General features: G+C 39.0%; 1 protein-coding gene across 1 annotated transcript in view; it reads left to right on the top strand.

The window, feature by feature from the left end:
• LOC149933856 (death-associated inhibitor of apoptosis 2-like) overlaps window positions 1-12,090 on the top strand; it is a 106,377-nt gene that overhangs the window by 16,830 nt on the left and 77,457 nt on the right. The window lies entirely within an intron of this gene.

The following is a 12,090-nucleotide window of genomic DNA, read 5'->3' on the forward strand; positions in this document are numbered from 1 at the left end:
TGGAAACATTACAAGGGAAAGGAAAACTCAGCGGATTTTTGAGTCGAGGCCAAGGAAAAGGAAAACTTAATGGAAATGCTACCTGGTGGCTCGGTCCCGAGTGGCTCAGTCAGCCTTATGAATTCTGGGTTAACCACTCTGGGTAAAATTGTTTTATTGGGGATCCGCCGCAATTTTGTTTTTATTTCTTTTATTTTTAAACATTCCTTGGAGAATACAATTTTATTAAATATTAACCCCCGCTTTTTGAGAATCATTGAGAATTGAAGTTATATTTCCAAATTCATACATTCCGTTATACTTCCTAATAAATGTAGAATATACAGCGCAATTTTGGTCCTAATTATAAATTTTGATATATCGTAGGGTACAGGACGGTAGTATTACTACTTTTGAACTTGACTACGATTTGATATCTTTGTTGTAATATAGAATGATATAATAATAATGAAAATATATTGAACCCAACCTAACCTAACCTAACCTAACTTAACCTAACCGATTTAATCGTATCATAGGTTAGGTTAGGTTAGGTTAGGTTAGGTAAGACTATTTTTACCAAGTTTTCGTATTGTCTGTACACCACTAGTGTGTTTCGCGTGTTCTACTAGACCTATCTCGAAGTAAAAGTTAGCAGAAAAGTAAAGCGGAATTTATGAAATTGGAATATAACTGAAATTGAAAATATAACGTAAATACTCAATGTTTCTCGAAAAGCGGGGTTTATTTTTAATAAAATTGTATTATCCATTGAATGTTCAAAAATAAATAAAATAAAAAACAAAATTGCGGTGGATCCCCAATAGTACAATTCTACCCCACTCTGAGATAAAACCTGAACATGAGAAGATTGAAGACGAAAGAAGAGGGTCGCGCCAAGAAACAACTCAAAATAACGTTGTAATCGGACCCAAACGAGAAGAAGTTGTGGCCATGGAAAGGAAAGGCGATTTTCCACTCCAATCGAAAGTCGGGAATCTAAAACCGTTCCTAGTCGATGATGGATTCATAAGAATAGGAAGTACATTACAAGAATCGACCTTCTCGTTTGAGACTAAACATCCTATTCTTCTTCCGAATGATTATCGACTTACTCATAAGCTCATCCTATCCGCTCATCGCAGGATTATTTCTTTCGGGAGTGGCGGCCACGCTAAGAGAATTGAGATAATTTTTTGGATACCAAAGGCCATACAAACAAGGAAGAAGGTCTTGCGAGTTTGCCTTACCTGCATGCACGTAGAGTGGGCCTCTTTACCCAGAGATTGAATCAACGAATCGTCTCCCTTCGTAGTAACAGAGGAGGATTATCTCATCGGGTATAGCCTTTTTTCATGATTTTCTTTTGTAAGGGCATCTCCGTGCCTGGTACCGAACGGCTATTTCTAGAAAGAAAGCGCGAAAAATGTTAGAACGAAAATAAATGTCGTTAAGAACGGAGGCTAGTTGTAGTCAAGTCCGATTTTCAGTTTAACTTGTAATTTTGGTGAACTAAATCTTTTGTTACGTTACGTAGTAGCATTATTTGTCGTGAAGAAATCTTAATGCCCCCTTTCGTCAGCCGTCGAGAAGAACCTTATGAGTCAAAGCTAAAGAAGAGAAGATTTAACATACTATTGATACGTGCTGTAACGTCATTACTTACTTTAAAGCTTCATCGTCGTTGCGCCGCTCAGGCTTGTTTCTGTAGCGAAACATATTTGAACTATGTTTTTTATTCCGGATCATTTATTGATTTGCGCGATTGTCCCTTCTGTTTGACGGTTGCGAATCCGCTACCGAATATAACGCCATGCCCCTATCGACTGTGGTAGAAAATATCGTGTACCCTCTTAATCCTAAGCGAATTCTAGGATCTGTTCGGTAGCTAATCCTAAACCTTGGAGCTTGGAAAAAATGCCATATGCAATGTATTATAAATGCTATGTTCAGTGAAAATTTATAAAGGCGCAGCACATTTGACCGACTGCTCAGTCGGTCAAATGGACTGCTCATTTGGCTGATTAGAATTTTGGCTAAAAGAGTAGTTGGCCAAATGGGCATTCTGACTTATGAGCAGTCGGCCAAATGCAACCTACCCGGTCAATCGTTTATCCAAGCTTCAATGGCTTTTGAAAAGGTTTCCAAGTGATAAATGCAGTTCTGTGTTTAACATTATTTCCATGACTAGGAAATAGAAAACCTCTAGATAGGTATGTTATACTTGATGACGACATCTTGCTTTTAGCAAATAGCGTTCAAGGGAAACAAAACACAAACCTTTGGAACGACTGTACATTCTCCATTCTCTTTTGAATTTTTCACCATAATAAAACCAACTGCTGCTTAATTGACAACAGTCTTCATTTACCGAATTTAAAAAATTGCATCGATATCTTGGTTAGGCTCCAAAAATGGTCTTCTTTGCCAAGTCGCCAGGGCCGTCGCTAGGTGAAGGGGACTTATAACCCATAAGTTAAATTCACACCGTAAAAAAAACTGAAAAAAAATGGCTAAATAAAAAATTTACTAAGATTACCACCTTCCTCGCTTTTGCGCTTGGAAATTTATTAGTAAGTCAGAATAATTGAAGTCCTGGGCAATATCATTTTCTATGGACAAAATTGCAAGATCTTACAGTCTATCCTGACACATGATTGAGTTTAAAAACATTTAATAAGTTTTAGTTTACCATTTTCTTTAGTAAGTTTTAGAACTTTTATTGGTTCTGCTGATTAAAACTCTTTTAGCCATGGATTCAGGCATAAAAGTTTCTCAACCAATTCACAACCAGATATGTCACATTTATCTCCTTGGTTTAAACTGATCTCTAAATCTGCAGAGGTTTTTTTCTTCAAATTTGGGCTTTTCAGGAATGGTTTTGATGTTTTATAAAAAGGTAAAAGACGTTCATTTTAAATATTTCTTAAGGATCTCTTGGTGTCTCAACTACGGCCTCGTACTCAAATAATCTCTTTCTTCGGGATCGGACTGGCTATCAGAGTAGACGGTTAAACCCTAACCCCGGTACTCTTTCTCATATTCCGAGCAGTTCTTCAGCAATTGTGACGCATTAGGTAAATCCATAGTTTCAGACTGCATAGCCTTACAATGCTTATTTGAAACAATATATCATGCGAAGCCACCATTATAACTATGAATTCAAATTGCGTCATGCATGTTCTGAATCAGGGACAAGGCCTCTGATGCGCCAGCTGAGTCATTCGTTTCTTCGTGAAGATTCAGAAGAGTAGTGATAACGAACTGCTGCTAGGCTAGAAACTCAACTAACCAACAAATTTCCCAAACTTTTTCCACTGATAGGTCTTCTAAGAAACCGATTTAACTGATGCTTTGGCGGAATCTGCTATTACCAAATTCAAGCTATGACAGCCACATGGATAAAAAAAAGCTCGTGGATATTGGTTCTGAATTATGCTTTGGACACCTTGGTTTCAGTGGCGTAGCGTGGGCCATTGTCGCCCGGGGCGGAATCATAATTCCAAGGAGGATAGGAAGAGAGGCGAAGTAGAAGGGATGAACGCGCCAAAATCATCCTTGTAAAAAGAGGCAATTTTGCCGCCTTCCTAATGGTGGCGCCCGGGGCGGTCCGCCCCTCCGCCCCCCTCGCTACGCCACTGCTTGGTTTACTCCTACCATATAAAATCAATCGTCTATATCCAAATCGAACTCTTACACAATATCATCAAGAAAGATGCAAGTTAGTCCAGCTCTCGAAGAGTCACTTACGAACAACTAAACACTCACACACTTGGACTGCATCTTCATTACTGACATCAGGAGTGCAATCCAGTATGATTGAGAAGTATTTAGATGATTTAACTTTAGTAAAATATTTATTTCGAACTTCACTTCCAAGTAAGCCGATTAACTCGTTTTGAATACGTTTGCTAAAATAATGGACATGCGCCATCACCAAAGGATCGAAGTTACCATTTTTATGAGAATATAGTGTTTCAGATTCAGTGCTTCCTCTGAACGACAAATTGTCTGCGAAAAATTATACAATGGACATCATTCGTTCTAGGATAGCAACCCACCGTGATTTCTCTTCTTCAATCCGTTTTTACCAATGCTTACCTATTCCACAGAAGTTCTTTTATCGAATCGATGCTTCTATCCAACTCTATATGGCATGCTGATGATCTGAGGGAGTTTACGTGAGTTTTAAGACGCACTGATAAGCGAGGGGCTAACCACTGTACACCGTTTACATAAATATGAAAATGAGTACAGCCATTGGAAGTGCTAAATCTGTACTCACTTACGTATTCATTTTAGTGCAGTCAAAGCTACAGGCTTGTACACCGATTACGGGGAGTGATCAGCCCCTCGCTGATAAGTGCCTCCAGTCATCAAATCTTTCTTCTTTCAAATTAGAGTCGGAACTTCTGTAAGTCCGGTTGAATAAACAGCAGCAAAAACAATTCACTTTATCTGCAGATTTAGAGTAAACAAGCCATCTTCTTTTATAAGTTTATGCATTTGGCATTACTCTTTGAAAATGCTTATTTGAAAAATGACGTCCATACTTTTTTGAAATTTTCGTTACAGGTCCTCGAATAATTATTTCATCCCTGGTTGCAGAGTCAATATTTTGAAATATCAATATAATTTGCATTTTGAAAAGGTGGCGGTGATAATTTGTCAGGTATACCATCTTTTTGAACTGCAGATGACATTCCAGAAATAGCTAAATCTTCATGAGCTTCGTCAGAAAACCTTCTTTTTAATAGATCGTCTTCCGGCTCGCGTTTAACTAGTTCTGATGATAACAATTCAGATGACTTTTCAACACTAAAAACGTTTGCAAGCAATTTTGCAGACTTCTTCAAGTTCTCTCCCAACTGACTGAAGGCATTTTCCCCCGAGTTCTTCGGTTTCCTCTATCCGTAAAATCTTTTAGAGGTTAGGGTTCTAGTTAGGGTAATGAGCTGTTGGCTCGCGTGGCATGATGTGCTTGTCACCACCCTTCTACGCATTGTAACCCGGTCACCTGTTTCTAAGCATAAAAAATTGCAAGATGACTAGGGCCTAAAGTGGTACCTTGGGTATTAACCTAGCTAAATATTATTATGTTTTGAAAATCTGTTTTTCAAGTTGCGATTTAGACGAGGTTCGGTATGATTATCAGGGCCGGACTGGGAAGGTAAAGGCGCAGTTAGCTAGTTCAGGAAAAAACGCCAAACGCCTCGCTCGCTCGGCAAAGATTTATAGATTTCTTTACCCTTAAGCTTCATTATTAGCTATTATTATGTAAAAAAAAATTGTAATTACTAAACATAATTAATTGGTCATAATTTTGATTGAGACAATAGCCTTCTGCATTCATTTGTAGAATTAGCAAACATTCCAATTACATTTTCCACATAAATATCATTAGCAGCTTTTCGCTCAACTGACAATAAAATGAATGTTTCGAGCAAATTTTGCTTTAAAGATGAACGCAATCTAGATTTATTGACATTTTATTTGAAAAATTCGTTCGCACCAAACCTGAGTGCAAGGTAAAATAACAAATTAATACACGTATTGCAGTGTCGGTTGTATTTGCATAGTTACTTAAAACCGCAGGTTAAACATTAATAATAATAATAATTATCAGCTATAGGCTAATACCCAAGGCACCACTTTAAGCCTAAGTCATCGAACGACTTTTAAAGCCTTTAATTCAGGTGGCCGGGTTACAATGCGTAGGAGGGTGGTGGCAATCCCTGTAAGCCACGCGAGCCAACAGCTCATTACACTCACTATTAGAAGAATCAATATGTTTAAGCTCTTCGTCATCATCTAGGCTTCCAAAACCTTCCGTTTCCAACTGTTCAACTTCATGACTTTTTAAAAAAAAAACTTTTGAGATATGAGCGGACAAACTTGTTGGGTGAAATAATGACATCTCAATTAAAGGTAAATTAGAAGTATACCGATGTTTGATTTTTGTTAACGTGGTATCTATTATATAAATATATTAATCTACTCTAAATTTATTCTATGGGTCGATGTTGACTTCGCAACTTTTTTCGCTTTACTGGAAGATCCGGCTCCACTCTATCCATATTTTCGTCTAGATTTTCGTGAATATGACCAACAAATTTAAATGCAGTTTCTTTAAATGTTAAAAATTCGTCTAACAGTGCCTCTAGTTAAGGAATGCTCGCCTGAATCATACGCCAGCTGCTCATCATGCCCAATCTTATATTCTTAAGATACTTTGATACTCGGTATAAAATTTCGAAAATTCGAAGGAAAATGAAACTAGTCAAAATCGTCTAAGAAAACACTTCTGCATTAAAATCACCGCTACTTTTAATGGCCTATAAAACCTTAATTAAGATCTTGAAAGTCCCTTTCTCTGGCGAATTGAAAAAATATGGCATAATGCGTGGTACTACACCAACGAGTATTTCCTAAATTTACCAGTGAATGTTATTTTTTTCCCTGCAAACCTCTAGTACCTACCTCCCACAGAGAAACGAGTTTATGAGTTTCGGATAGAAATACGTAGGTTTTTTTGTAGCAAACCAAATAAAATTTTCGCCGATAAAACACAAGATGTTCTAGCTACCACTACCAAGCCTAAAACATGCGCGTAAAACCAAGTGTACACGATATCCGGATTGAAATTTTGTTGGACGCTTGCTTTTAGGCCCAGTTCGTCTCCTCTCCTCGTCTCATGTTCGGAGCTCCGTCAAATGAATACGCAACTATTTTGTTTAGCTCATCGGTTATTGCATTGAAATATCCTTCGCCAGTAGTTGAAGTTGAACGGATTACACTTAAAAGGCCAGCACATTGCTCATATGCAGATATGTCTTGAGCACTATCAACCATGATATTAAAATTAATTGCTTTGGTGAACGGCATCAACTAGTTTCTTCATTTAAGTAATAATTATTTCAAGTAATTATAGTCCGCGCCCGCGAACTCTATTTAGAGCCCCTTATTTCCACCACTGCTGCGCATATATTGACAATTTACAGGTTTTGTCGTGGAAGACGTCAACTCAGCTTGCAGTTTCAAATATTTTATTTACAAAATTAAAAGCTTTCGATCCAGGGTCCTTCCTCAGCTAATCACAATTACATATTCTAATTTTGTTAATAAAATATTTTAAACTCCATGAAGTATCAACTTTTTAATTAATTCTTAAACATTTCAAAATAACGATGGAACAATTTTTTTTAATTTATGATCAGCTTGAGAGACTTTAAGCCCTCTTTCGGGTCACGCTGTAACCTCAACCTTTTGTCGTATTTTAATTCTGTAAACTGAAATAAAATCAGTATGTTTCACTTTAAAGGCCGTCTTTTAACGATTCATAACTTAATCAATATAAGTTTTTGAAACCACGAAATTACGGTTTCGAGGCATTCATTTTCCATCAAGTTCATCATTGGTGCGCTACGAGTAGTTCGTTTTGGGGGGTCGTTCATAAAGAACGTAAGTTTTTGATAGTTTGTTGTTGGGTGATCCATAAATAACCTTTTGGATTAAAGTCACATGTTAAGATTGACCATTATGTTTGAATGAAGAGAATAACTAATTTTCGAGTTTTAATAAATGGTCATATATTCTAAGAAAAACAGTTCTCCGAACTGAAAAATCTGTTGAGAGCTCTTACCAGTTATCTTCATTTATTTTGTAATGTAGTCAATCATACATTCAGTCTTCCAAATCACAAATACCCTATTTCTGGGACCGATTTCTTTGGCCATATTTTTTACCGAAAAGGGTTTATAAATATTTTTTTTTATTCCTGTATCTCTCCTAACATTTACAGTGTGTCAGAATTTATAGCCCGGTGTACCTAGCAACAGGGGCCATACCACCGGAGGCCGATCATCATAGTGCCCTACGCCAGCGTCCCCAAGCCCGGACAGGTGACAAGTTCAGCATGGGTAGTAATACCCTACAACTGATGGTCGCACCTAAGACGCAAGCCACTCAACCCAGCAGAAGGTTCAGCAACGGGGGGAACAATCTCCACTTTGCACACAGTAGAGGGATTAAGAGTGGATGCTATAGCAACTCCAGCCGACCCCGTACCTGTACGTAGGTAAAGAGTCAAACCCTTTGTAGAGAGCTCCTAAAGGGGATTGACGGGCACACAGCAGTCAATATAACCCGGCACAGCTGGCAACGGAGATCCCAGTGGGCTCCAAAAGGCCGGGAAACAGGACCACCGTGCCCTCATACGGAGGCCCGCCGCCCCACAGCAGGCTACCCAATCCGCCGAGGCGGCCAGTTTGCCTGGACCCTCTCCGTTAGCCTGACCGAACTTGACCGAAGTCGGAGGTGGAGATAGGACCATTTGATCAGAGCTAACATCTCCAAGTGTGCCACAGCCTTTATGGGTTACAAGCGCCGCACCCCGACTCCCCGGTAAAGCCACCGGTTATTGCACACCCTAACCAAATTACGGCCAGACTATGGTGACAGGAATATTTTTTTTGCACTACGCTAATTGCAGTAACCACAATAAGTCAGTCGGCGTCATCTTGTGCCCTCCCCCCCGTTAAATTTAAATGAGGTTCTGAGCGCCAGACGTCACTAGCGTGCCGGGAAAATCTACTCCTTTTAAAATTCATTTCCGTTAAAAATCGCAAAACCTTGGTAAAATATGCCCAGCTAAGTAACAAAAATAAAAAACCCGTGGAAAAAACATTCGATAGCAATTGTATTTTTAGCGACTTTGGCGTAAATTAGCGTCCATATTGGAAAATGGTGACGACTCGAACTAGAACGCTAAAGACTAATTAATCAACCGGCTTTATTTATTTTGGTCTTGACCAGCTGGTTTTTGAAATTTCTAAACATTAAATTTCAAATATCTTTCCTCCTGTTAGTTGGATTTAATATTAAATATTATTAATTATTTCAATTTGTATGTGAGTTTTGAATAATATTCAAAATTGTCCAAAGAAAAGTGGGTGGGTCAATTTAAAAAGCGTGGAATTTCAAAAATAGCTACAAATAGCTAATAACATTATATCAAATGAAATATAGTGCATGGTTGTAGCTTTTAATTGATATATAGTACGAATCATTCCGACAATTAAAACCGAAGTTATAGGCAATAAAGTAAATCGCGCGTCGGCCATCTTGAATGACCGCCATCTTGGAACGCAAGCGTCCTTCAGCTTGGGACTATCAGTATATTGTTTCTAATGGTAAGTACTATTTCTAACCCGAAAATCCAGCTTTTACCTAAAATTCCCCGTATACGGCCCATTTTTATTTTATCTGTCCTGGCCTATAAGCGCCTAAAGTTAATATCAGAAAGCTCAAAAGCTTTAGATCTATCTCTTCGTAAATCATTTCTTCCATTCCTATTTACTACTAATGGTAAATGTCTCGCAGATGCTTTTGAGACAATGTACGCCTAACTTTCGTTCGAAACGTACCTTCTATTTGATTGCTAGGTACTACATCGTTAGCATTTGGGTAGTTTAGAGAAATTTCCACGGATTTTACGTTTGCAATTACTTCTGGTTGACATCGCTTAACTTGGAACGGTATTTTGGGTGCAAGTTGAGTAATGAGACCACCGAGAGGGGCGAGTGCACCATAGGAGCGATGAACCACGCTATTTACGATTATGAGACGCTTAAGACGGCGGTGCAAAGCTAAGGTGTCCCATTTGTTGTTCTTGAGCACTTTTGCCATCGACGTACGCCACGCGAATCCAACGTTGGTCGCGAAGCGAAGGGCACACCGCTGGATATTGTCAACCATGGGAACGCCACATGAAGTTGATTGGGACCAGACGGCCGGACAGTACTCCAGGATCGGAAGGACGTAGGTTTTAACTCCTAACGGTTTCGTCGCAAAGGAGCAGCGGATGAAACCCTAGGTCCTAGCGGCTTGCTCAATGACACGGTTGATGTGGATGGACCACTCCAGGGTGTCTGTTCAGGTCACTCCGAGATATTTTTGAGAGGTGACTGTGCACGGGTCAGACGTGTCTCCACCCTTAGGGATCGGCGTGACGTTGGCCCGACGCCAGTCATCCGGGATTTCTCCCGTGTCGTAGGAGAGCTGGAAAATGACAGTTAGAGGAGCGGCTAAGACATCGGCGCACTTGCGAAGGACCATAGGCTGCACGCCGTTTGGGCCCGGAGCTTTTTGTGGTTTGACCTTTGTGAGAAGCTGGTTAATGCCTTTTATGTCGAAAATTGGTTGGGCACGTGTTTCCAGGAGAGAAACGGTGTCCACATCGTACGATGGAAAATAATGCCAGGAGATTTTCTTTGGTGGCTGCAGTGGTGTACGACTACCCTGAGCTAGAGCGGTCAGGGACTCCAGTCACTTTCGCCTTCATAAAGACGAACTGGTAGAACTGCTTCCTGTGGGTAGTCAGGTCGGAAGCCAATTGTCAACATGATGGGTACGCGCGGCGCGGCGGGCATATTCGATGAAGGCTTCCATGTTAGCAGCCGTAGGGTACAGCCGAGAACGTTTATAGTGACGCTTCGTGATATGCATCAGGCGGCAGACAGAGGAGCCGACCCCCATAAGATTATGTCGAGAGGAGAGCCTCTTCATCGAAACATGGGCAGTGATCGCCTGGGTGATGGTAGTAGTGAGTGCGCTCCACGCCTCTGCAATTGAAGTGGTGGCCGTCAGTTTAACAGTTGCCAGCGACATCTCCATAGCAACGAAATCGACCTTGTTTAAGTCAGGGACAAAACGAGGGATGGTTCTGGGCAGGGGGTGAACCACTCGGATTCTGCGAAAGAGAATGTCGTGATCGCTGACTCCAGGTAGATGGGAGACCCTCTTGTAAGTTGTCGTCAGAGACCAGCGCAAGGTCAAGAATATTGGCAGCCGCGTCCTTGACCCTGTTAGGCTTGGTGACTCGCTGGGTAAGATGAGAGACAACAGCGTGTGAAGAACGCTTGAATCCACTGACGAGGGACTCGTGAGCGTAGCCCAGTCAATAGTGGGAAAGTTGAACTCACCGATTATAATGAAGGAATGCACTCTAATTGTTAATGTAGTTAATCTTTTTTATCGAATATTTTTTGGTATTAACGTCTCAATATGAAAACGCGGTATTTAAAATTCCTTGTTATCCTTAATATTCAGAATTCGGTAGAAAAAGAATGCATTTTCCGATTCAAAAGAAACACGAGCGAGCTATTTTTAATATAAAATTGGATTTTTTATAATTTGGTTGAATAGCAATTCGGTTGATGGTAGCATACCGAAACGAGTCACGAAGGCGTTCAGTTCCGAATAATGTTAATATAAAACTCCTAAGAGTCCTAAATGTGTTTGCTTAACGTCCAATGCAGAGTTTCAGCAGTTGGTGAATGTAAGCGAAGTCGAAGTGCGATCATGAATGTACTTATTAATACCATAAGTATAGAGCTGCATTAGGCAGTCTGTCAACAGGTACGAAAAAGGAAAATAATAAATCGTACTATGTTCACTTACTCTTCATGCCAAAACGTAGATTCCTTTTATATATTTGGAAAGTTTTATAATATTTTTATGCTGTAAGAAATAAAAAATTCCAATATTCCAATGCAATATTAATTGTTTCTAGTGGTCGGCATTATCCATCCATTATCCGAGAAAATGTTATATCAGTTTTAAAATTTATACTCCCGGGTAATACCTTAAAGGATAGTTTTACAAATCAATTTTATTATTTTTCGTTTCTTTTCAAATAATAATATTTCAGGAAAAATTATATTTTAACAAAAGAACAATCTTCAGCGGTTAGCTGCTCTTTATATTAATCGAACCAAAAAATATAAAAATATATTCTCTATAAATCTTTTTTTTGCGAGAAAGTGGTAAATTGATAAAGAATGTTTTTATTCATTAAATGACATAATCGCTGATTTTTATTTTTCAAATGTCATTGTAACGAAAGAACATTTGTTGTAAATAAAAAATATTCATTAACAGATTTATCTATACGGATAATAATAGTTATTGGTTAACCGTACTAAATTGTTTATACGAATGAAATAACTGAAACAAATAAGGTTATAGACTTCGGATAATTATTCATTATTCAAATCGCCGAGTACTAGGTATAATGATGTCAGGTTTGTTATAAAATATTAAGTTTGGAAA

This window comes from Leiobunum rupestre, chromosome 7, assembly GCF_980474605.1.
Source record: "Leiobunum rupestre chromosome 7, qqLeiRupe1.1.hap1, whole genome shotgun sequence".
Lineage (NCBI taxonomy): Eukaryota > Metazoa > Arthropoda > Arachnida > Opiliones > Sclerosomatidae > Leiobunum > Leiobunum rupestre.